Source organism: Lissotriton vulgaris, chromosome 4_1, assembly GCF_964263255.1.
Source record: "Lissotriton vulgaris chromosome 4_1, aLisVul1.2, whole genome shotgun sequence".
NCBI lineage: Eukaryota > Metazoa > Chordata > Amphibia > Caudata > Salamandridae > Lissotriton > Lissotriton vulgaris.
This window is the reverse complement of record NC_141691.1, coordinates 1,549,981,938-1,550,009,050: the sequence shown is the minus strand read 5'-3', so window position 1 is coordinate 1,550,009,050 and position 27,113 is coordinate 1,549,981,938. Positions and strand designations below refer to the sequence as shown.

The 27,113-nt window shown below is 46.8% G+C and overlaps 1 pseudogene; it reads right to left on the bottom strand.

The window, feature by feature from the left end:
• Positions 1 to 26,583, bottom strand: part of LOC147724226 (protein CFDP2-like) — a 35,767-nt pseudogene extending 9,184 nt beyond the window's left edge.
• Between the last annotated feature and the right edge of the window lie 530 nt (positions 26,584 to 27,113).

The window sequence follows — 27,113 nt, the reverse complement described above, 5'->3', positions numbered from 1 at the left end:
CTGACCCTGTGCCTCATGGGAACAGTCCAGCCCGAACTGCCAAGCCATGTCTTCCCTAGACCTGAAACAAGCATCCGAAGACCGGTTTCTGGCATTCCATCCATCTTCAGCCCGGCTTGCTTGAATCCAGTGGCAAAGTGAGCAAGGGACTCACGTCTGAGCATACCCTGCCACACTTATGGCGGCCAAAAGCAGTACAAAAGGGGGTGTTGATGGACGGAGCATCTGAATCAATCAAACACTCACACCCAGTCAAAAGATCTGGGTTTAATCCATCACCGTTCTTTAGCCCACTCCCCCACCATAGTTCAGACATGGCTATATGCAAATCAGTCTGACCCTGTGCCTCATGGGAACAGTCCAGCCCGAACTGCCAAGCCATGTCTTCCCTAGACCGGAAACAAGCATCCGAGGACCGGTTTCTGGCATTCCAGCCGTCTTCAGCCCAGCTTGCTTGAATCCAGTGGCAAAGTGAGCAGGGGACTCACGTCTGAGCATACCCTGCCACACTTATGGCGGCCAAAAGCAGTACAAAAGGGGGTGGTGATGGACGGAGCATCTGAATCAATCAAACACTCACACCCAGTCAAAAGATCTGGGTTTAATCCATCACCGTTCTTTAGCCCACTCCGCCACCCCAGTTCAGACATGGCTATATGCAAATCAGTCTGACCCTGTGCCTCATGGGAATAGTCCTGCCCGAACTGCCAAGCCATGTCTTCCCTAGACCGGAAACAAGCATCCGAGGACCCGTTTCTGGCATTCCAGCTGTCTTCAGCCCGGCTTGCTTGAATCCAGTGGCAAAGTGAGCAAGGGACTCAGGTCTGAGCATACCCTGCCACACTTATGGCGGCCAAAAGCAGTACAAAAGGGGGTGTTGATGGACGGAGCATCTGAATCAATCAAACACTCACACCCAGTCAAAAGATCTGGGTTTAATCCATCACCATTCTTTAGCCCACTCCCCCACCCCAGTTCAGACATGGCTGTATGCAAATCAGTCTGACCCTGTGCCTCATGGGAACAGTCCAGCCTGAACTGCCAAGCCATGTCTTCCCTAGACCGGAAACAAGCATCCGAGCACCGGTTTCGGGCATTCCAGCCGTCTTCAGCCCAGCTTGCTTGAATCCAGTGGCAAAGTGAGCAAGAGACTCACGTTTGAGCATACCCTGCCACACCTATGGCGGCCAAAAGCAGTACAAAAGGGGGTGGTGATGGACGGAGCATCTGACTCAATCAAACACTCACACCCAGTCAAATGACCTGGGTTTAATCCATCACCGTTCTTTAGCCCACTCCGCCACCCCAGTTCAGACATGGCTGTATGCAAATCAGTCTGACGCTGTGCCTCATGGGAACAGTCCAGCCCGAACTGCCAAGCCATGTCTTCCCTAGACCTGAAACAAGCATCCGAGGACCGGTTTCTGGCATTCCAGCCGTCTTCAGCCCGGCTTGCTTGAATCCAGTGGCAAAGTGAGCAAGGGACTCACGTCTGAGCATACCCTGCCACACTTATGGCGGCCAAAAGCAGTACAAAAGGGGGTGGTGATGGACGGAGCATCTGAATCAATCAAACACTCACACCCAGTCAAAAGATCTGGTTTTAATCCATCACCGTTCTTTAGCCCACTACGCCACCCCAGTTCAGACATGGCTGTATGCAAATCAGTCTGACTCTGTGCCTCATGGGAACAGTCCAGCCCGAACTGCCAAGCCATGTCTTCCCTAGACCGGAAACAAGCATCCGAGCACCGGTTTTGGGCATTCGAGCCGTCTTCAGCCCAGCTTGCTTGAATCCAGTGGCAAAGTGAGCAAGGGACTCACGTCTGAGCATACCCTGCCACACTTATGGCGGCCAAAAGCAGTACAAAAGGGGGTGGTGATGGACGGAGCATCTGAATCAATCAAACACTCACACCCAGTCAAAAGACCTGAGTTTAATCCATCACCGTTCTTTAGCCCACTCCGCCACCCCAGTTCAGACATGGCTATATGCAAATCAGTCTGACCCTGTGCCTCATGGGAACAGTCCAGCCCGAACTGCCAAGCCATGTCTTCCCTAGACCTGAAACAAGCATCCGAGGACCGGTTTCGGGCATTCCAGCCGTCTTCAGCCCGGCTTGCTTGAATCCAGTGGCAAAGTGAGCAAGGGACCCCCGTCTGAGCATACCCTGCCACACTTATGGCAGCCAAAAGCAGTACAAAAGGGGGTGGTGATGGACGGAGCATCTGAATCAATCAAACACTCACACCCAGTCAAAAGATCTGGGTTTAATCCTTCACCGTTCTTTAGCCCACTCAGCCACCCCAGTTCAGACATGGCTATATGCAAATCAGTCTGACCCTGTGCCTCATGGGAATAGTCCAGCCCGAACTGCCAAGCCATGTCTTCCCTAGACCGGAAACAAGCATCCGAGGACCGGTTTCTGGCATTCCAGCTGTCTTCAGCCCGGCTTGCTTGAATCCAGTGGCAAAGTGAGCAAGGGACTCACGTCTGAGCATACCCTGCCACACTTATGGCGGCGAAAAGCAGTACAAAAGGGGGTGGTGATGGACGGAGCATCTGAATCAATCAAACACTCACACCCAATCAAAAGATCTGGGTTTAATCCATCACCGTTCTTTAGCCCACTCCGCCACCCCAGTTCAGACATGGCTATATGCAAATCAGTCTGACCCTGTGCCTCATGGGAACAGTCCAGCCCGAACTGCCAAGCCATGTCTTGCCTAGACCGGAAACAAGCATCCGAGGACCGGTTTCTGGCATACCAGCCATCTTCAGCCCGGCTTGCTTGAATCCAGTGGCAAAGTGAGCAAGGGACTCACGTATTCCGCCCTAAGTGCGCTGGGGATGCCCAGACGTGGGTCCCAGGCACTCCACACCACTGGAGTCAAGCTAGCCGGGCTGATGAGAGGTGTTACCTCGAAACCGGTCCGGTCCTCGGATGCTTGATTCCGTTCTGGGAAGGACATGGCTTTTGTAGTTCGGACTGGACTGTTCCCATGGGGCACAGGGTCAGAGCTGATTTGCATATCGCCATTGTCTAACCCAGGGTGGTGTGGAGTGCAAAATAACGATGGATTTGGGCCCAGATCTTTGGACTGGGTTGAGTGTGTGACATTGATCCACATTCGGTCCATCACCTGTTGTGTTTGCATATTCCGCCCTAAGTGCGCTGGGGATGCCCAGACGTGGGTCCCAGGCACTCCACACCACTGGAGTCAAGCTAGCCGGGCTGATGAGAGGTGTTACCTCGAAACCGGTCCGGTCCTCAGATGCTTGATTCCGTTCTGGGAAGGACATGGCTTTTGTAGTTCGGACTGGACTGTTCCCATGGGGCACAGGGTCAGAGCTGATTTGCATATCGCCATTGTCTAACCCAGGGTGGTGTGGAGTGCAAAATAACGATGGATTTGGGCCCAGATCTTTGGACTGGGTTGAGTGTGTGACATTGATCCACATTCGGTCCATCACCTGTTGTGTTTCCATATTCCGCCCTAAGTGCGCTGGGGATGCCCAGACGTTTGTCCCAGGCACTTCACACCACTGGAGTCAAGCTAGCCGGGCTGATGAGAGGTGTTACCTCGAAACCGGTCCGGTCCTCGGATGCTTGATTCCGTTCTGGGAAGGACATGGCTTTTGTAGTTCGGACTGGACTGTTCCCATGGGGCACAGGGTCAGAGCTGATTTGCATATCGCCATTGTCTAACCCAGGGTGGTGTGGAGTGCAAAATAACGATGGATTTGGGCCCAGATCTTTGGACTGGGTTGAGTGTGTGACATTGATCCACATTCGTTCCATCACCTGTTGTGTTTGCATATTCCGCCCTAAGTGCGCTGGGGATACCCAGACGTGGGTCCCAGGCACTCCACACCACTGGAGTCAAGCTAGCCGGGCTGATGAGAGGTGTTACCTCGAAACCGGTCCGGTCCTCGGATGCTTGATTCCGTTCTGGGAAGGACATGGCTTTTGTAGTTCGGACTGGACTGTTCCCATGGGGCACAGGGTCAGAGCTGATTTGCATATCGCCATTGTCTAACCCAGGGTGGTGTGGAGTGCAAAATAACGATGGATTTGGGCCCAGATCTTTGGACTGGGTTGAGTGTGTGACATTGATCCACATTCGGTCCATCACCTGTTGTGTTTGCATATTCCGCCCTAAGTGCGCTGGGGATGCCCAGACGTGGGTCCCAGGCACTCCACACCACTGGAGTCAAGCTAGCCGGGCTGATGAGAGGTGTTACCTCGAAACCGGTCCGGTCCTCGGATGCTTGATTCCGTTCTGGGAAGGACATGGCTTTTGTAGTTCGGACTGGACTGTTCCCATGGGGCACAGGGTCAGAGCTGATTTGCATATCGCCATTGTCTAACCCAGGGTGGTGTGGAGTGCAAAATAACGATGGATTTGGGCCCAGATCTTTGGACTGGGTTGAGTGTGTGACATTGATCCACATTCGGTCCATCACCTGTTGTGTTTGTATATTCCGCCCTAAGGTCGCTGGGGATGCCCAGACGTGGGTCCCAGGCACTCCACACCACTGGAGTCAAGCTAGCCGGGCTGATGAGAGGTGTTACCTCGAAACCGGTCCGGTCCTCGGATGCTTGATTCCGTTCTGGGAAGGACATGGCTTTTGTAGTTCGGACTGGACTGTTCCCATGGGGCACAGGGTCAGAGCTGATTTGCATATCGCCATTGTCTAACCCAGGGTGGTGTGGAGTGTAAAATAACGATGGATTTGGGCCCAGATCTTTGGACTGGGTTGAGTGTGTGACATTGATCTCCATTCGGTCCATCACCTGTTGTGTTTGCATATTCAGGACTGTTCCCATGAGGCACAGGGTCAGAATGATTTGCAAATAGCCATGTCTGAACTGGGGTGGCAGAGTGGGCTAAAGAACGGTGATGGATTAAACCCAGATCTTTTGACTGGGTGTGAGTGTTTGATTGATTCAGATGCTTCGTCCATCACCACTCTCTTTTGTACCGCTCTTGTGGCTCTTGAGCCACCTTAGATTGTCAGCTTCTAAGTGAGGTAGCTGGGCGAGTTGTGTTGTACAGCCATGTGTGTCATGCAGGCGATTTTCAGATGGATTCTGGCTTCAAAAGGTATCCAGTTCAGGGATTTTAAGTCAGAGGAAATATGCGAGCTTTTTTTGATCCAGTGATAAGTCTCGCTGCAGCGTTCAAAGAAGCTCTTACGGGTGCGGTTGTTGATAGGGGGAGTCCGCAGAGGGCGACGCTTCCGTAGTCTATTCGAGGAATAACTAGGGCTTGTACTGCAGTTTGGAAGTCCTTAGCTGGGAGGAAGGGTTTAAGTTTCCTCAAAGTATTGATTTGGAAATTAGCTCCCTTAGTTGCCTTGCTGATATGATGTTGCATATTGAGATTGGTGTGAAGGGTTATGCCTAAGGATTTTGCGGAGTCACAATGGTAGGTTGGACATTGAGTGCAGTTAGGTGCTTAAGCCATGTTTGAGTGGTGGAGATTTTCGCGGGAGGTGAGATCAGAAGGAACTCAGTTTTCAGAGCATTGAGTTTGAGGTGATTTTCGGCCAGCCATGATTGGGTGTTTCTGAGCGTTGAGTTCAGAAGTTTAATGTCTTAGGGAGATTGTAGTTTGAGATAGAGTTGGGTGTCGTCAGTGTACATGTGAAAGTGTACATTAGATGCTTGTAACAAAGTGGTGAGTGGCTCCATGACTAGGTTGAACAATGTTGGGGATAGGGAAGATCCTTGTGGGACGCCTAAAGTTACAGGTACAGGTGGGGACATCAGGTTGTTGCTCTTGAATTTCTGAGACCGGTTATGCAGAAAGGAAGTAAACCACTTGAGTACAGTCCCTGGTAGACCCATTCTGATATTTAACAGCTCAAGTAAGTTCTCGTGTTTGACGGTGTCAAATGCTGAAGAGAGATCAAGTAGGATGAGGAGGCAGGTATCGTTCTGATCTAGGATTTGGAGGGCGACATCAATTATGTGTGTCATAGCTGTTTCCGTACTGTGTCCTGCTCGGAAGCCTGATTGATGAGGGTTGAGGAGGTCAAACTGATCAATGTGTTTTGTCCATTGGAGTTGTACGCATTTTTCCAACAGTTTGGCCAAGGTGGGGATATTGGAAATAGGACTGTAAATGTTTAGGTCAGTAGGGTCGGCTGTTGGTTTCTTGAGTATAGGCGTGACTTGTCCCACTTTGAGGGAGTCGGGGATGACTCCTTGTTACAGTGAACTGTTAATAATTTTGGTACAAAGTGGGAGGAGCAATGGGATGACGTCATTTACAGCGTTAGCAGGAAGGGGGTCTGGGAGGTGATTAGAAGGTTTCAATGTACTGAGCAGTTTGCCAATTGTTTCTTCTGCGTAGGTGTCAAAGGACGACCATGTGGCATTGTGTTTTGGTTCAGTGGGTGTTATGCTGTGGGGGCTAGAGTTAAGGCTTACGTCATTGAGGAGATCGCTCCTGATGTTATCAGTCTTTAGATTAAAGAAAGCAGAGAAGTCTTCACAGGATGGTATATCGCCCATTGTGCTATGTGATTGTTGGGGTTGTTCCTTGGATTGTGCTTTGATTAGCTCAAACTGTTTTCTTGGCCGGTTTTTTGCTTGGTCGAGTTGGAAGCTAAAGAAATCTGATTTTGAGCATTTGATTTTCCTAAAGTAGGCGTTTCTCTTTTTCTTAAGAGCTTTAAGGTGCAATGCCGAAGGGGCTGATCTCCAGGTGCGCTCTGCCAGTCGCATGCCACGTCTATCTTCGTTGAGTCTACCATCGTACCATGGGTTAGAGTTCTTAGTGGAGACTCTCTTCAGTTGCAAGGGGGCGGCCTCATTGATTATTAAGGTCATAGAGTTGAGGTAGTGGTCGGTCAGAACTTGAACGTCTGAGGCGCCGGTAGGGGGAAGGAGGAGATTGCAGCTGGGGGAAGGTAAAGAGTTGGGGTTGAGTTTCTTCAGGTCCCTTTTCCAGACCTTGGATTTGGTGGATTGAACCGGGTTAAATTGAACTTTTTCATTGATGAAGAATGTAATAACGTAGTGGTCTGACCAGTCACAGGGTTGGATTGACCCAAGTTGGGTAGAGTCCTCTTTAGAGATGATAAGGTCGAGGATAGAGCCTTTGTCATGGGTGGGGCTATTGCAGATTTGGGTGAGGTCAAGAGAGTTGAGGAAGTTTTTGAGACTATTTACCAACGCGTCATTGTGATCGTTCCAATGGAGATTGAAATCACTTAGGAAAATTTGAGTGCTTTGCCGTCCGGAATTGGTTGTGATTGTGTTCATGAGTTGTTGGGTGAAGATGAGGTTGTCCCTAGGGGGATGGTAAATGATGTGTAGAGAGCATACAGGTTTGCCCTCGCTGTTGACATCGAGGCAGATGTATTCACAGGAGGTAAGGGAGGGGGAAGTGACTCTAGTGACTGAGAGGTTGCTCCTATAAATGCATGCGATTCCACTGCTGTCTTGCCGGTCCTGTCAAGTCTAATAATGTGATTGTTGGGGGGAACTAGAATGTCAATGATTGGTGTAGAAGATTCTGTTAACCAGGTTTCAGTGAGAATGGTCAGGTCAAGGTCCAGTGTTTTGATGAGATCAGCGATGTCGGAGGAGTGTCTAGGGGCTGATCTGCAGTTGAGTAGTGTGCACTTGAGCCGAGGGGTGATAAGGAAGGTAGAGGGTTCTAGAGTGAGGGGGACTTTTTTAAGGTTATTAGGGACGGAGCCTTTGATATTGTGTGTGGAGGGCCTAAGGGGGTTTGAGTGAATCGTGGGGATGGAAAGGTGTGTGGTGGCTATGTGGTTTTGGGGTCATATGAGCGGAGGAGGGTGCGTATGTCGTGTTCCGAAAGTGTTTTGATGGTACGTCGAGGGCGGTTGGTGGGATTGCGAGCGGGAATTGTGGTCCATTGTGGGGGGTTTGTGTGAGAGGGTGAGTAGGATGGGTGGGGGACTTGTTAGGAGAGGAAGTGGTGGTGGGTAGGGGGTGTCTGGGGTGTATAAAGAGTAACTCTTGGAAGGTGTGAAGATCCTCTTTGATTTGGAAGAGGGTGGACATAATCTTGTCCAGCGTGGGATTAGGAAAGGGGTTGGGGACGGGCACTGAGGATGAGTAAGTGTGAAGGGTACTGGAGTGGGGGGAAGAGGTGTGGTGGTGTTAGTGCAGGGGTTGGTGGTATTAGTGAGGGGGTTGGTGGTTGGAGGGGGAGGGAAGTTGGGGGGGTGGGGTGTGGTTGGATTAGGGTGGAAGTTGGTGGTATATGTGAGGGCGTTGGTGGTAGGAGGGGTAGGAATGTTGGGGGGAGGGGTGTGGTTGAATTAGTGAGGGTGTTGGTGTTAATGGGGCGGGGTTAGTGGTAGGAGGGGGTGGGAGGTTGGGGGATGAGTGTAGGCTAGGGGTGGCGGGGGTGCAGGTGTGTTAGTGGGGTCTGAGAATGGGGGAGATGAGATGGGAAAAGGTCCTGTTGAGGGGAGGGGGAGTGGAGTTAAAGGAGGTGGGGTGTTCTGAGAGTCCAGTTGGTAGTGGGAAGGGAGGATTATGGCGGAGGGTGGGGAGAGTGAGGGTGGGGTGGATGTAGGAAGAGGAGTGAGCTACGCCTGGGATTGAGGGGTGTGAGGTTACTGTAACGGGTGGGTGAATGACTAGAATACTGGGGGGAGGGAGGAGGGGTGTGTCGTTCTGATGCTGTGCTAGGTTAGAAGGAGGGAGGGTGGGGGAGGATAGGCGATTAGTGGTAGGAGGCGCTGTGGAGTCAAGGGTGCTATGCTTGGAGGTCGGATGGATTGGAGTCTGAGGGTTGGAGATATAATCTTTGAAAGTGGGGAACAGGTTGTCGAATAGGTCAAGGTTCCTGTCTGTGGATTGAATTAAGATAATACCATTGTTGTAGATAGTGATGGTTGCTCTGGCTGGGGAGAGTTGGGATGGTGCGGTGGAAAGTGTTAGGCCATGAGCGGATTTCCTAGTGGCGGAGATAGTGAGTAAGGTGAGGAACGTTTTTCTCCATTGTGCTCTACGTATAGTGTAGAAGATAATATCGGTGCTCTTGGCTCCATTGTTTAGTGAGAAGTAAGTGTCCACAAAGGGAGTTTCGGGTGGGACTTCAAGAAGTTGTGTTTAAAACGCTTGGCGGTTTTTTGGGGGAGCTCGGGGGGGGGGTAATTAATTTTATATGTGTGTTTGCCCGTGGGCTCCATGTTGAGAGTAGAGGTGTAGGTCGGTGAAGGAGGTTGTTTGGGTAGGTGTAGATACAGAGCTATAGTAAGTGTGTGTGAGGTGTGCTTGGTTAAGCTAAATAGTGGGCATGAAGGAAGAGAGATTATGACTAGTCTAAAATGGCCGACTCCTTAGGCATGGTTAAGTAATTGGAAATGACTAGTCTAAGATGGCCGAAAAGTTGGGGAGAGAGAGAATAGCATTGTAGTCCTCTGTTTGTTTTTATGCTTTGAGACCAGGGGAGTAGACCAGTTTCGCTTTCTAATCCGGGGCGGATCAAGATAGTCCAGTTTCTAGCTTGCTAAGTGGGGAGGACAAGTCCTTATCTATTTAGGTGTTCCCAGTGCCAGGCAGGGTTGTTGTTCAGCCTTGTGAGCGTCTGGTAGTAATGGAGGCGATTTATTGCTGCAGTTTATGGGCTAGGCCATTTTGGGCCATAGTTCTCAGAGGGGTAAATGGACAAAAATCAAAAACAAAAATGAAGCAGAGACATTAACTTGTTGCAGACCTGTGTAGCAGGTACGCTGGTGTTGTTGTGGCAGTAGTCAGAATGGGAGAGGATTTGATTTGGACGGTGTTATGTCCGTTCTATAGTCCCTAAGATCCGGTCCAGTGAGGTAGGTTTGAAGACTTGAGGAATAGGTGAAAGATCATGGCAGACATCACTTTTTTGCATGGGCTCTTCAGGTGGGGGGGCGGTGCTGCACCTCGGGCTCTCCCTGATGTGTAGCAGGTCAGGTTCAGTTTACGGGGCGCTCGGCCGTCACAATGTCCACACTGTCTCTCCAAGATGCGGAGCACTCTGTGGGGGACATCGCCGCTGAAGGACGGGCGGCCGTGCAGCAGAGCAGCTGAGAAGTGGGACTTCCGTTCCTCGGCATCAATGCGGGTCTCGAGCTTTCGCGGTAAAGAGCTGAAAGGAGGGGCAGCTGCTGCTGTGCAGGCATGGAGGAGCCGGGCCGCAGCAGAAGGGAGGCTTGGGATCCTGTCATTTGGCTCTACGGAGCAGAGGGCGATCCTCGGGAGCCTGTCACGTCAGTATCCAGGCAGATAGCGTACATCCTCTGCTACCAACAAGGCGTATCTGTTGTTTCAGATCTAGGGGTGAGGGTCAGCAGGGAAAGACCATCACGCCGGCAGCGCGTCGTCTCAGCGATGATTGAGCTGAGAACGTCGCGAACAGCCTCCGCTTCAGGAGGGGGGGTCAGCCCGCTGCACCGGACCGTTCGCTCCCTATAATCGTCACTCACAGTCCCCAACGAACCTGAGCAAGGCGTCCTGGGCTCGCTCGACAGTGATGGCGGCAGCAGCTTCACGGATGTCCCTTTGTCTACAGACGAGCTCCGATGCCAGAGAGTCCAGTGTGTCGAAATGTCAAAAAGAATATGTAAAGATGGTAGGGCTCGACGAGTTACTTTTTAAGCGATTGGTTTCAGGTGGTGACTGCTGCTAACAGGGATATGTCCAGAAGGGGATCCCAAGTGCTTGGAGCTCCTTCCCAGAACTCCTACCAGTCGGCCAAAGGGGAAGGGGTCCCCTGCAGACCCCTTCCCGTTTGCAAGTGGTTTACCACCTACTTAAAGTAGGTGGTAAACTGCAAGTGTTTTGCGACCGCAAATGCAGTCACAAAAGAACAGTACATGGCATGGTGACTCGCTATTAGGAAGGGACGCCCCTTCTTAATAGCGGGAGTCGCAAATGCTATTTTGCAAGTCAGTGACTCTCAAAATAGCATTTGTACATGCCTGGAACCTTTTTTGTGGTTGCAAATGGGCCGATCTCCCGTTTGCAGCCGCAAAGAAGGGTTGTACATCTGGCCCCTAGTAGTTACCCAACAATGGGATTCAGACCAGTACCTGGATCCTTTTAACCTAGATGTGCTCAAGGAATTATGCTTGCCCGAACAGTTCCTTACAATATAAACACTCATGAGGTAAGTCAAGATCCTAACTTACATAGGCTTGGACAACAACTATGCTTAAGTCAAGATGGTGGAGCACAGTAAGTGGTTCTTCTTGACCATGCATGGATAATATGTTAATGACTTAAGTGCCTATACAAGAACATTCGTATAATTGAGGATGTACCAAATTGTGAATGTCCATAAGGTCAAAACGACAACACTCGTGCCATGTGAAGCGTTACACTGAAACAGACAACAACAAGATTGTATCCTCATATTATACTCGTGCTCATTATGAAGCTCCCATGCAGTGCAATATGGTGTTAGACCACTACTTTGGCTTTTTGAACAAGGTGCACTCAATTTAAAACAATCTTGGTCAATTGTGAAGGACTCATCATGACCATATCCTTGTGGCATGAACGTGCCATGTGCGACTAGCTGGGCCCATTGGCTCATACATCCCCTCGAATAGCAAAACAAGGTCCAGCATGTGGACTCCCTAATGCATGCACCATCATTGCGCTACAAGTGTGTGCATATTGTAACCTTCATGCTTCTAATTGTACCCACATTGGGGTTAATGAGTAGAGCTCAGTGTGTTGCCCACCTTTGCCATGCATGTGCAATGTGCTTGTTAAATGCACCTATCTGTGCAGAAAGAACATTAGGTCATGTTGCGAGTTGTGTGCTCCTCAACAATGTGTTAAACAAGCTGTGCCAAATCTAGTGTTGCGCGTTGGGCTACCTAATAATGCACTATACCGATCGTAAAGTGGGCACACATCATGCATTACTAAACTGTATCCAACCTGCACAGTCTTACTTTTAATCAGTGCCCTAATTGGGTCTTCCCTAAACAAGTCTGTATGGTCTTTTCTAAATAAATCCAGAATTCAAATTCCTGTTAAAAGCATAATTGACCATCAGTGCAATTAACTATCATCACTCTCTTTTAAGGCCCCAAATGTTCACTTACTATCATGCAATGATACTGATCCACTCTCTGTGACAGGCAGGGTCTGTATTAATATATTAAATCTTGTCAGAAACCCCAAAATGTCAATCAATGCCCATCACTAAAATCTTAAACTTGTGCATTCTGGCCAACCCCAAGGTCTAAAAGACCCCTAACTGGCTCACTGAAGTCAGCATCAACTGCCTCTTGCAGAACCAAGAAGCCACACCAGACACTGCTGGCTTATCTAACATGAGTGCCCTTGATACAGTAGAACACTACCCACGGGTGCCATCTTGGATGAGGATGCCAGATTTCAAACCAATTATTAAGCTCAAAAGAGCAGGCCCACTAGTAGCATTTAATTTAGAGGCCCTGTGTATGTGGTTTACCACTCTAAATGGAATTTACAATTTAATTATTTTAACTATGTTTAGGGGAGTGAGCACAAGCTCTTTTTGTACTGGCTAGCAGTGGTAAAGTGTACTGAGTCCTAAGATCAACAAAAACTAATTTCAGCCGAAAATTGAGGTAAGTAGGCAAGAAGTTTGGTGGAAGACCACCCTAAGGCTTTGATGTCTAACAATATTTGTATCTATTCGATATCAGAAGAGGAACATCATCAACATGATTAATTCACTTGTATATGCTTGTGTCAGTATGGCTTGTATTGCAAATTGTTGAAATGTGAATTTTACGTCCCTGAACCGGAAGGTTTGGGTTTCGTTTTATCACCACAAGATTTAAAAACAGCTGAGAAAAGGATTATAACTGTTTTGGATTGGCCCTGCCGGAAAAACATGAAAGACATACAATGTTTTCTACAGTTTTCAAACTTTTATTATGATTCATCTATCATTTTACAGTTAAAGCTGCCACGCTTACATTACTTTTGAAGAAAGAGATCAGGTTCAGTTGGACTCCAAAAGCCAAAGGTGTTTTTAACGTGCTAAAACAAGAAATTCATTTAGCTCTGGTGTTGACTCATTTTGATATCGATCAGTCGTTCATTGTCAATGCAGACCATTCTAAAGTTGCTGTAGTAGTTATTCTATCTCAGTGATGGCCGGAAATGTCACAGCTGTGTCCTGTAGCTTATTTATCTTAAAAGGCCTGCACCTGCAGAAATTAACTACACAATAGCGGAAAAAGTAATGTTGGCCACTCAAACAGCTTTTAAAAAATGTCATCGGTATTTATTGGGAACCAAAAATAAGATCAAAGTTTATACCGATTATAGAAATTTGCAATTTTCGAGATACACCAGAGCTTTAAGAGCCCAATAGTTATGAAGGTTTCTGTTCTTTGAACAGTATGAATTTGTAATAACATTCTGAACCGTCACTTCCAAACAAAAAGTTGATTCTGAGATATGAGAGCACAGCAAATAAAAGTTCTGAAGAGAATGACCCAACAATAGTTTCCAGTCACCAAATAATTTTCATAAGCCATGTACCTGGATCCCAGATGAATCCAATGGGGCGGTGACGCTAATTCCCAAATCCTCTCGAGACTTGCCCTCGGTTTACAGGAGGAGACACTGCTCCGGTGGCAAATCCCAGGGGGAAGAGGGTTAGGACAGAGAGAGTGTGTAGATTCAATGATGCTGTGGTTCATCTACTCAACAGTAACACTGCAGCAGGCATTCACATCAGTTTGATGAATGGACCTGCATATATGGTACCTATAAACAAACAAATAATAAGGCTTTAGTCTAGTATTAACTCTATCTCTTAAGGTATCATTAAAAACGAAAGCTTTTCAAATGTCAACCACTCTTTAGTTTTGTTGTAGTTTTGTTTACATTTAGATTGTCCGTAGAGGTTCCTTTATGAAGATTTTCTAAACTGTATTGAGTATTATTTCAGCAGCAAACCCACAAGCAAATTTGGGTGGGGTTAGCGTCACCCAGTTCCTCTCTGGCAAGGCACTGCCAACAGTATGTACAAGTTGAACAAAAACACTGGTTACCTTTGTTTGCAGCACAATCTTGCGACCGAGCTCAGCTCATAGTAAAATCATGTCTGTTAATGCGTCTCTCCTTTTCTTCTTGTTCTTTTTTCCATCCAGGTGTGAGACTAATGCAGTATGTTCTTTGTGGTGAGGTTGAAGCGGGAGGATCAAGAGAGCTGACAAGACAGAGTCCTGGAAGACGAAAAACACGTAAGTGGCAGGCGAAGGGGTGGAGTGTGGGCGGTCTTTAAATAGGACTGCTTTCAATTGTTCATAAGGGTCACATTCTAGTTGTTTGTAACAAGGAACAGGTGCAGATAATTAACTTGATGAGTCTGCCTTCTGGAAGGTACTTTAGAATGTTCACAAAGGTGACATTCTAATTGCTTATAGTAAGGAACAGGTGCAGATGATTAATTTCATGAGGCCGTCTTCTAGAAGGTGTTTTAGAATGTTCACAAAGGTTGTGTTCTAATTGCTTATAGCGAGGAATATGAGTAGATGATTAATTTGATGAGGCTGACTGCTAGAAGAAGTTTTAGAATGTTCACGAAGGTTGCATTCTAATTGCTTATAACAAGGAACAGGTGCAGGGGATTAATTTGATGAGGGCCATCTTCCGGAAGATTCTCGTTGAATTAATCTATGCCGGTTGCTTGATGCTTACTCTGGTGGATTTTCTGGATGTTTCCGTGGTGCCTGAAACCTGACCTTTGTATGGTAAAACATTTGTAAAAGCTATTAAACCTTTTCAAACAAACAGGGGAAACACTAGCTGCAACTTGCTATTACCAACAGCATGTAATATGGTAAAAAGTCAGGGTACCAGACGTTTCTTCATTCATATGTGTTGGGATGGATGATATGAGTCATACCGGTAAATTGTGATAGTCAAGAGAGGTGACCGGCGTCAAGAATCCGGACAATAATTGGGCTAACTCATTTTTTGTTTTAATCTTTTTATTGACTTTTTTTGGGGTTGATAGCAAGTTGTACAATCAACAAGACATGTTACAGTACATAGGTTTTATAGATCCCCAGAAGCTGAGTGCTAGGGCATACTGCAAATGAGGTTCTACAGAGAACAAAAGTACCGAAAGGAACTGGCCATACTTCAACATGCAAGTGTCCTTCAGGTTGAATGCAACCACATAGGAGATAAGATAAGCCTACTGAGTGGGCTGATAACATATGCATAGAGAAATAGACAAATAATTCCAATTTTGAGTAATACAACAATTAAAAAAACCTGCACCCCCCAATCAGCCACATACATTTTGATTAGTTAACAGAACACATGATTAAACTACTTAGTGTATCAGTTCTATATCCTGAAACATAGTGGACAACGAAAGTCCAGACGCCCTGTGGGGACCATGTGATTAAGTGAGACTCCGTTCATCTGTCATCCCCACCCTCTAATAGGAATAATTGGGCTAACTCATAATCCAGATTTCCTAGGCGAGCTAAGATCAACTATGACATGACACCAATTATTTCAGTGGAACTCTGAAAATCCAGGGCATTTAATGCATGATGGATTACCATTTCAAAATGAATCCTTGTATTTGCCTACCAAGCCTTTCCAACTAAAGCCATGCAGTGGTGTCACAAATCCCCAATGAGTGGACATCTAAGATGAACGAAAACATTAGAAATGACTTCAGAAAATGCTTTGTGGCCAGATTGGAACAAAGATGTATACATTTTTGTACAGCAATCTGATGTATGTCCTCGAGCCAAGGTATATCACACTAAACCTAAAGAATTCTTATAGCTTTTGTCCACTTCTGTTGTGGCACGGGACTGTGCATATTAAGATTTCATTGTAGGACTCTTCATATATCAACGTTAGAATACTCTTATGGTAGTGGTTAACAGTTTAACCAAAATTACACACTTTATTCCATGCAAAAGTTTACCTTCTGCTTTTGAAGTAGTTAAGAAAATGTTGTCTTACATTGTGCGGTTACATGTCCTAACACTGTTTATAATATTTGATAGAGGTACGCACTGAGATACCCCGGTTGTGGTGATTTGTGTGCATTATTAAATAAAATGATAATAAGAATAATGTTCCATTAATAAATAGCCTGGTACAAAGTTTAAGCATTCAGGTTAAATTGTCTACTAGCTTTCACCCTCAAACTGATGGATGAACGGAAAGGGTGAATAAAACTTATAAGCATTGTTTAAGATGCTTTCTAACAGTTCTGGCAAGAACCCAAGGTACAGAAACTTTTGCTCACCGAATTTGCGTACAATAACTTGTCATTATTGAACACAGTTTTCCTTCTTCTATGTCAATTATGGTTTTCATTCTAAATGTCTACCTTTATTAATTTCTAAAAGATGTGGCACTGTACCTTCAGGTGAGAAAAAGTTACAGTAATTGGAAAAATTAATACAATAGACTAAAAGAAATGTGATGTGAACCAAGTTTCAATTTGAAACACTTGCCAATTGATAAAGACAATCAGGTACTCAGTACTCAGCTGATGAGAAAGTGTGGCTTTCTACTAGGAATTTAACTTTCAAGCAACTAAGTAGGAATTTAACTTTCAAGCAACTAAATAAATATTGCGGGCCCATTTGAGATCATAAGACAAGTCAACCCAGTGACATATATGACTCTTACCACCTACACTAAACATACATTCAGTTTCCTATATTTTGCTTTTAAAGCCAGCGTCAGAAAAAACCAGGCTTTGAACGCTGCTAAGTTTTAGTAATGGGGTTCCTGAATATGAAGTCACATGTATTAAAGATAACCGATGGAGAAAAGGTTGTCTGTGGTATTATGTGGCCTGTGAATGCTGTGGCTGAAAGAATAACGTTTGGGAACCCATGGCTATGACCCATTCTTAAAGCATTTTCATGCCTTACATCATGACAAACCAAGTTTGTGTGCATGAGCTTGGCATAGAGAGAATAAGTGATGTAATGGGCACTGCTGGTGCCCATCTTGCAAATTCCCAATCATGGGCACATGCACACACACACACACACAAAACAAATTGACATTTTGTCCGACCTATTTATGGTTACTGGGAATAACAGCTTTCTGTTCACAGACCCTCCCTGGCTCTTTCGATGGAAAGCTTCCACTGACAGCCCATTGGAATAGGGCCATGAGAGGAAGCATATTACACCACCCATTTTATTAAGGATGTATGGTGTGATATGCTTTTTTGGTCCATAATGGCCAGTTAAAACCTAGTAGTGAGGGGCAGAAAAAAACTAATAAATACACTCCACACCCATGGAAAAACTCTCTGGGTTTGGGGGATCATAAATTATTTGTTTTTCAATTTCAAACAACCCTTTGGAGTTTTCTATTGAAAAACAAAATGTTGGGTAAAGTTTTATGACTAGCCATTAAACGATGGTGGACTTCCACAAAACCTTTTGCACCTTGACAGCAACGTCCATGATGGCAGTTTGTGTCTGGGTCCAGAGATCATCACAGGGCTAGCAGTGATCTCTAAATTTGGGGGACTGTAGTCTGCCAGGATGACAGATGTAATGTTCTTCTCTACCCTTACAGAACTCTATTACTGCCTCCTAATGTTGACCAAGAAAATTATACATTGTTTGTGATGAGACGTGAGTAAATTATGCTCAAGTTATTAAATTATGCACAAGTGATTTTGTGAGCAAAGAGAGTTTTTACTGCAAAAACAATTGGTTCAATTGTAAAGTCCAATCTCTATATGTGAAATTAACAGAAAGAAGAATACAAATCAATGGACTGTTACACATCTTGGCAAGCTTTTGAACTTTAAAACGCAAAGGGGTTGATTTATATGTTGGTGACAGACTACACTGTCAACTTGAAGTTCCGCCCATCCAATTTTGATATGGGTGGCCCTTTGTTGTGGCTACGGTGATTACTTCTCTGTCACTGCCATAGCGGAACCTCTTTAATGGCCCAACAGAGTAAGAGTTGTCAGAGAAATGGCTTCATGTTCGACCACCCAATTTAGATGGGCGGGACATGTAGTCATATGTTTACTGTCTATCACCACCACGCAAACCCTAGTGGTGAGGGACAATAAAATGTGAACCAGGACTCCCATGGCGAGGGGAGTATTTTTTTTATTTTGAAAAAGGAAATCCTGTGGTAGGATTTTAGTTTTTTTTAAATAAAAAAATCTAACTGTTTGCAGCAGGGTTGTGTCATGCTGATGCAACCCTGCACCAAACAGTGATATGCACTGACAGGAACCATCATGGTGGCCAACTTATCAGTAATTTATAAATTTGACGAGCAGTCCCTCCAACAGGGTCTAAACTACTCCGCCCACTGGCGGAACAACGGGCCATCAACCGAAATATAAATCTGCCTCTAAGTCTTACAGTTTTACCCGGAGTGCTTGGTTGCTTTCTTTTTTATGGAATTACATTTTGGAAGTGTTATTCTGCTAATATGTTTATGTCTCAAAAATATCTCTACTAACTACGCTCCGGGTTTCTCATTCCAGCTCTCCCTCCTGGCAGTACCCTTGCCCAAACCCTTCCTCTCATCTAGCCACCCCGAACCTCTGTTTAAAACACATCAGACACTGTGATTAAGAGGGTACTGCTCATGAGGAAATTACCTTCTGGCAGTCCATGAGACTGGAGAAGCCAGCGGAGTACATCCAAGGGTGCTAGCATAATATGATAACTGTGTTCAGGGGATGAGCAACAAGATCTACAGAGTCAAAGCTGTACCTCAAAATCTTTTTGGACCCATCTAATCCATCATTTGTAATTAAAAAAAATGTTTACGTGATTATTGTCATTTTGTTAATAACACATACATGGTATATAGGAATATATCTGCAATGGCATTCTAGTAACAAGTAATGAGCTTTTTTGACAAAGACATATCAGGGTAAGTGAATAGGCAGCAAACATAGTATCTCAAGGGTAAACCCAAAAGGTTCCAACAGTACACAACTTGCATTGAATGGTTCAAAGTAGCAATCAGAGTCCGCCCTGAAGCATGGTCGCCAACCCAACCAAAGCAGAGCCACTGTAAGGGTATAAAAATGACTAGGTCCATAAAAATTACTATGTCTCCCGTAGCCCACAGGGATTTGGTTCAGGAGTAAGGGAAGGGGAAAACATGGAAAGTAACATTAGAAAAAAGAAAACCAAACAGTCTCATTGGGCGTATTTCCAACATGTAAGGAGTAATGTCAGAGTGAGTGCAGGTAAGCGGGTATCAGCGGTCTGAGAGCTTCGGAAAGTATAATTATTAGCCATCTTTTTCTTGAGGACTGGCAAACTGATCACAGTTATCTTTGCCAGTTCCAACAAGGCATGCATATATCAGCCCAGGAGGCAGGTGGCATTAGCAGTGCAGATGGCTAGGCTGCCAAACGCAGACTCTTTGGCCAATAGAATCAAGTTTCTTTGACTCTCTATCATGAAGAGCCATGGGGACAGTATTTAAGTTTTGCTTTGAGGTGAACATGTAACCCCAAGCTTTACATTGAGAGCAAAAAAAGGGGGAATCGCCCAAACCATGCCAGTGGCATCTGCCTATCTGTTTATGAATGGGTGAGCATGCAAAAGATTTCTCAATGCAGCCATGATAGGATCCAAGAGAGCCTCATTGCATGGAAGTAAAGGCTCCTTCACCAAGGAGAGTTGCAAGATTTAAGTCAAAATGTTATACTTCCCTTACACAGAGTGCAAGGGTTATTCTAAGGCTTCAGATTCTTCCTGTTCTACAGTTGTAGGGTGAGGGAGCTCCTCATCTGGTGACATGTCCAGACCACTAGCATTTTGTAAGTCCACTTACAAAGCAGCATGAGTAATCCAATGGGGAGGGAGGTTATCTGCCTCTGAATCATCATATTCTGTAAGGCTACAATCTTTATCAGGTATTGTAAAGGTGTTAGAGTTGGGCAGGATATCTCCAGGTGGGCAAATCTCTGAGTCTTGGGAGGTGCCCTTCCAAGGGAACATCATTAAAGTCCACCCTCATTTTTTTCCTTTCCCATACTTATGTCTTCCCAGTGGGAGTTGGCAGCTTGGCAGACTTGACCTCTTTTTATACACTGAGGTCAGAGTCTGTGGAGACATGGCATGAGGAGGTGCCCGGCCGGAGCTGGCAGAGTTGCCAAACTTTGTGAGACCCCGCGCCATCACTCCTGTTTCATTTATCTTCCACGACATCGGCCATGCTGCCGTTAACTGTGTTAAGCTATGTCATGTCATGGCTTTCTTTACAAAATGTTGTTACAGCACACAGTGACAGTTTCAGGGCACATCCTGCCATTGCCAAAATTACAGAGTCATCGCCATATAGTAGTAGCGGGATCAGACTAGTTACCAGCTTTGGAATGTAATCGAAGATTTTGTGTAGGAGGGGGAGGGAGTTCTTGGTTTAGTGTAAAACAACAAGGGCACCAGCAGACACCACTAGTTTACCATTATATTGGTATTAAACCTTTATGTCATCTGGCCTTTGGGGCAAATATGAGCCTTTGAGTATCTAGAGTTGTTTTTTTAATTTATTTACCATTTTAATACATTGAAGAGAAATAGGAATGAGAGGTATCTGTCATTTAATTACAATTGCAATAAAGGGCATGGAGCATCAAATGGCAAAGCAGTGGCAAACATGAGTTGTGACTAGCGGTATAAAAATACTAACAAATCAGAAAAAGGAATACAGTCCCGAGGGGCCATCCTGCCCCATCAAGAGCAATCTCCCACCCCTCTTTTAGCAGTACCACATGCTAGCCCACTCCCAGCCACCCAGAGTTAGGCAACACAATCCAAAAAGACACACCAGACACTATTCGAGGTGTCATGAAGCAAAGGAAATCAATCAGTCGGAAAGAATGAGGTTAAATTAACCAACCCCGGTAGGGACAATGCCCCGTTCCAGTTGGAAGTCAGTGGGCCCGTTTAGCTTTTTCCACATAGGTCCTATATATACCCCAGATGTCCTTGGGGCGGGAAGAGCCAGGTAGTGTGTTTGAATATATTTCGCTGTTGTTGCAATAGGCCAGGTTTCCCTCTTGGCTAGCAACAGGCTAAGAGATGCAAACCTCCAGATCTTTTTGGGAAAATTAACCACATACCCCAGTAGTGCTACTTCAGGCGTGGGGACAAGGGACTTGTCGGTCATATCGTTCAGTGTACTGTGCACCCCCTCCTTGTATGCCTGTAGTTTTGGGCAGGTCCAAGCGAGGTGAGCAAAATCAGTATGAGGGGCATTGCATTTACAGCAAGTATGGGGTCTGGACGGGTCCAGTTTGTGGGTCTTTGCGGGGGTGATGTATATCCTGCGTAAGAACTTGAAGTGTAGTAATTTATGCCTGCTGTTGAGAGACACTTCCTTCGTTCCCTCACAGCATCTAGCCCATTGGTCATCAGTAATGGGGTGGCCTAAATCCTCCTCCCAAAGTTTGCGCATCTTGTCGTCGTTAATCAGGGATCATCCCAGAGCATGTCTTGTATAATTTAGATATGAGGTGAACCCCACTCTCGCTTTCAATGATGAGCAAGAGCGGTGTAAATGAGTCCGGTTCTATTGCGAAACCAGGAAGAGTGGGGCGAAGCGCCAAATGAATCCGGCCCAGAACAAAGCTGTCCATAAATGTGACATCATGAAAGCGGACATCTTCAGTTGCCGAGAAGATGTGGGCATTCGGGTATAAATCACCCAGTTTTAAGATGTTGAATTTGGCCAAAGTGCACTGCACCAACTTTTCACCAGTGATGGGCAACCAACGGGCATTGGGAATAGGGAGAGCTATAGAATACGGCGTGGAGACGCCAAGGACGCATCGCAGCTTATCCCAGGCCTAACTGGTGGTGGAGATGGTGTGAATATCGTTAGGGTCTCTGGGTATGCCGTTAGGCAACACAGTAGCTAACTGTTCGGGAAGAACGAAATCAGCCTCTGGGCCGAGAAAGGGAATCCTGGCGTCAGGGTGGTACCATGCAAAGGCATAGCTGCATTGGGTTACCAAATAATACAAGTGGAAATCCGGAATGCCAAACCCTACCCTCTCATATGGTAGAGTGAGCACTCGCCAGCGTAAACGGGCAGGTTTACCCCCCAGACCAATCTGATAAGGTGGGAACGTAACGTTAAAAAGAAACTGTTTGGGAGGGGTATGAAAATATTGTTGAAAAGGTATAAAAATTTAGGGGCACAACCATCTTAATGATTGCCACCCTGCTGGCAACAGACAATGGAAGCCGCAGCCATCTTTCCACCTGAGCCTCGAGGGCGCTGACTGCCCGCCCGTAATTAAGGCCGAGGATCTGAGCGGTCTCCATGTGGATGTGTATGCCCAAATACTTTAGTGAGTCAGAACACCATTGGAGGGGAAATTCACAGTCCCAAGAAGTAGTGGTGAATGTTAAGGGAAAAATAACCAATTTACGCCAGTTGATTCCCAGGCCAGAGTGTTGACTAAAGCGGATGATCTCTCTGATGAGGGGCTCCAAATTCACCTGGGGCTCTCTGACATAAATGACTGTGTTGTCTGCAATAGAGCAAGACCAGGAGAGGGCCAGTATTGAACTGTAGGCCTCTCTGAAGATGCCATTCCTGAAAGTGTCGGATTAAGGGGTCCATAGCTAAGATGAACAATAAAGGGGACAGAGGACAACCCTGCCGGGTGCCGTGGGAGGGCGAAGTCTCGCCGCAGGGCGGCAATATAATAATGCAGTTGTGGCAATGAATCCTACAGGCATTGCCATACAGCGCAGAACCGAAATGAAGAAAGGCCATTCTAAATAATCAAAAGCCTTCTCGGTGTCCAGTAGGATTGCAGCAGGGACCTCAGGGTTAATCCTATGGAGGACTGAGAAAAACGTCCTGAGATTCAGGGAGGTCGATCAACGGGGGACAAAGCCGGACTGGGCCGGCAAGATGATAAATTCCATCAGTTGGGATAGGGGGTTGGCGATTATCTTAGCTAAGATTTTGTAATCCAAATTCAGAAGGGACAGGGGCCTATAGGAGGGGCCATTAGGACCCACATATTGACGGGTCTTTGCCTGGCTTAGGAAGCAGTATGACAACCACTTCACGGAGAGTTGGGGGAAGAATTTGTTTCTTGAGGGCTTCTGCATAAACTTCAATAAGTTGCGGTGCCAAAAGGTCTTTCTACGCTTTATAGAACTCCCCTGTAAAGCCTTCCAGCCCAGGGGCAGAGGAGCATTGTAGAGTCTCAATGGCACCTAGGACATCGGCCTCAGAAATTGGCTCCGCTAAGAAGTCCTGCATGTGCTTTTCCAAGTAAACCAATGCAATCTCTGATAAAAAGACTTTCTGGGATGAGGGGTCAAGCCCCACCCTGGAGATGTAAAGGGATGTAAAGAAGTTAAGAAATTTGACACAAATTTCCTGGATGCCGGGGAGCATCTGGTCCGTGGAAGAACGTAGCTCCATAATGTAAGCCCTACTGTACGAAGCATCTGAGCCAATACACGACCTAGACGCTCGCCTTTGCCGTATCGCCTGGTGGTCTGATATTTGCCAAGATAAAGTATCTCGCGATCCCCAGCAGTCCTGTACTCGGCAAGAAGGGCCAAGCGTTTACCAGCCGCCCCTGTGTAAGGGGAATGTGTTAAAGTGTTGTCCAGTTCTGTCAAGTCACGCTCTAAGAGTGAAACTGTAGTACAGAGATCCCCGAGCACCCCCGCATGTTTGGCGATGCAAACCCCTCTGATGAATGCCTTGATGCCCTCCCAGAGAACAGCCCAGGTGTCGACTGAGCCCGTAATGATAGCAAAGTATTCTTCAATGACTTTGCTCACTTCTGCATTGAAATGATCGTCATTAAGGGCGCGACTTGGGAAACACCATTGTCGTTCAAATGCTTCAGGTCGGGGAACCCTAAGAAGCAGCTTAACTGGGGAGTGGCACTGAATAAGTCCTCGGTAGAGTCACCAGGGACTGGACCCAGCTGGAGATGCCAGGGGAAATGAGCCAGTAGTCATTTCTAGTCCAGGTGTTGTGTTGACCAGTGTAATGTGTATAGTCAGTGTGGGATGGGTTGCGCCTTCGCCAGTGCCCAATGTCTAAGAGAGAAAAGTGCTGGCAGACTTCGAGGAGAGCATGGCGTGCACGTGGTTTAGTGCCAGGGGAGGTGGCAGTACTGTCCAATACGGGATTCAGGAGCAAGTTGAAATCCCGCCCACTAAAAAAAAATGGGATCTATCTTTGAAAGCTGCACGTGTAGAGAGTAAAAAAAATCAGGGGAGTCAGAGTTCGGGGCGTATATGCACACCAGAGCTGAGCTGTGACCCATTAGGGACCCCTTGATGATCAGGTATCTATCTTCAGCGTCCATAATGAATGAGCGAGGGTGGAAAGAGAAACTCTATTGTGAATGAGAATAGCCGAACCCCTGGCATAGTGGCTGTAGTTGGCGAAGTGTGCGCCCCAGCTGGAAGAGAAATGGACAGTGTCTGACTTAGGTAAATGCGTTTCCTGCAGGAAGGCAATGTCCACATTGAGGCACATAAGATAATGGACAACTTGCCATCTTTTACGATTATCGTTAAGGCCCGTGACGTTCCAGGACATCAAGGGCAGGCCGGAGGGACCCTTAACATTACCCAGCTGTGCCATCTGCTAGTAGTTGCATAGGTGACAGATGCAAGCTCCAACAATTGAATGTGAACCATGACAGTGTACCAAACAGAAAAAAAACATAAATGGAAAAACCATAGCAATTATCCCCCTCCACTCTTACTATTAGAAAAGCAAGGCAAACCCATGACAAGCAACACTACTTTAAGTACCAATTGACTTTACAGTGGAACGAGGAAACCCTGAAATAGTACATTTGTGTAACCAAAAACAAACCCAAGGTGTACACCACGGGGGTGGCAACGCCTCGTCAGACAACCAGCTATTTGCAACAATTCACTATGGTGAATGACATCATCCCAAGTTAGTCCTGCTAGAAGATGGGGAGACAGCATGCTTATATCAGCCAGTCCCGGACCCAGAGAAAAGATCCACCCTTGCATCGGAGCCACTGTGTGGAGGGGAGGGCCCTCCACTCACCGCGCCCATCTGTCTCTTGCTCTGCTTCTATGAATGGCAGAATTCCTGGTCTTCGGTGGGATTATCAAAGATGCAGGGTCTGCCATTAACATCAGTTCTCAGTCCAGCGGGGTATAACATGACATATTTCAGACCCAAGTTCCTGAGGGTGGCCTTGACCCCATTGAATTTGCACCGGGTCTCCTGCATCATGATTGTAAAGTTTTGTTAGAGAGATAGCTTGGAGCCCTGACAAGATGTGTCACTGCATTACTTGGCAAGTCGCAGTGCAGTGTTGCGGTCCCAAAAGTTCATGATGCGGACGATAATTGGTCGTAGAGGGCAACCCGGGTTAGGGCGGGGACCCAATGTGCGGGGAGCGTGTTCCACTGTGAATCCAGGAGTAAAGGAGTCTTTCCCAAATATGTCAGTGAACAGTGTCTCAACAAAGAGGTCGAGATGGCCAGTAGCAGTGGATTCCGGAACTCCCGGGAAACTGATGTTATTGCGCCGACTGTGCGCTACAAGATCCTCATTCTTGATAACCACATCTTTGAGGATGGGCTCAACGCTCTCCAACCTCTTAAGGGACTGTGCGGTACCATCCTCTATGTCTGAGATGCGTGCCTCTGCCACATCTAGGCGCCTGTCATGCACTTGGATTTTAGCGCCCAGGCTCACCAGATTCTTTTGGTGCTAGGAGCTAGGGTTTTAGTATAGAGGAGTTGGTGGCGCCTTGCAAAGTTTACGGTAGTCAGCCTGACACAGTTCCTAATCCTAATGGTGCTGACAGGAAAGGAGTGACCCTGGTAACCCCTTACTTTATGATTGTAGGACAACCACATACAATAATTACAATGGTCCTGTGCACACATATAATCAATATTTCACAACGTAAGTTTGGTAAATGAGACAGCATCAAAACAAAATCAGTTTGTGGTTTTTCTCTGTTCCTTTAATTCATGTTGGCACAGAAAACAGCCAGCCGACACGTGTTTCATCTGAGACAAATGATCTCCGACTCTTCAGGGCTCAAGTCACAATAGACATAGTATGTATATTCCCTAAACTGGTGATAATTCCAACCCGATTGGGTGCAATGAAAATTCCATGAAAGGTGGTAACAGATCACCAGTTAAGTATCAATCAAATCAAAGTCTTAATGTGCGGCACTAAAGCCAATAAGGGATCAATGGGAAAGGATAATTCCTTCGAAAATAACGTCGAAGACCGAAGAGGTAGTATACGGTCTTTAATGACACGTGTATGTGTCCTTGCAATATTGGAAAGGCGTGGATCCCGCGTCTTGGCGAAATCAAGTAAATAGGGAATTACTCACCAGATTCTTGTCCAGGGCATCAAACCGACCATCCAGCACCCTGAAGCCCGCTCTCATCTCCTGCAAGAGGGAAGAAGATGGGACGGTGGATTCATCAAAGCGCTCCATGCCCTGTCCACCCTCCACCATGCTTATGCTGTCTTCTGGGCTCTTTTCCACACATTTTTCAAAAGGGAGAGTCTTCGGCTTTGGATCTTTGTGGCCCATGCCGCAACGCAACCAGGCGGAGGCAATGACAGGGGAGTGGACCCAGTGGGTGGGTGCGACGAGAGGGCTGGGCAAATCCAGGAGCCAGCGGTTGACAGGGAAGGCAGAGCAGCGCGCCAGTCCCTGGGCGTCGGTGGAGCAGATAAAAAAGTTACCACTGATCAGCTCGGCGCTGGACCCACCAGGCAGACCAGGATTCCAGCATGCGTTTTGGATGGTCAGGCGCCCAGTGTCGCCCAGGTTTGTGGCCCAGCACAGGAGGGGGATGGAATCCCTGGAAAAGCATGTGACGAATCAGTGGCAGACCGGACAAACAGCGCAATCAGGAGTTGCCAGGGAATCAGTGCGCCAGAAAAGGAACCCAGGCGAGTGACAGTGACAGGGTCCCTGTCAGGTCGTGTGGTGAAGATGGAGCCACTATGGACACCTGTGGGGAGCAGGCAGAAAGAGACACAAGAGGCGCTTATGCTGGAGCAGGGGACACAGCGCCAGGAAGATTGCACAACCACGAGGCAGCGGGACAATGTCAG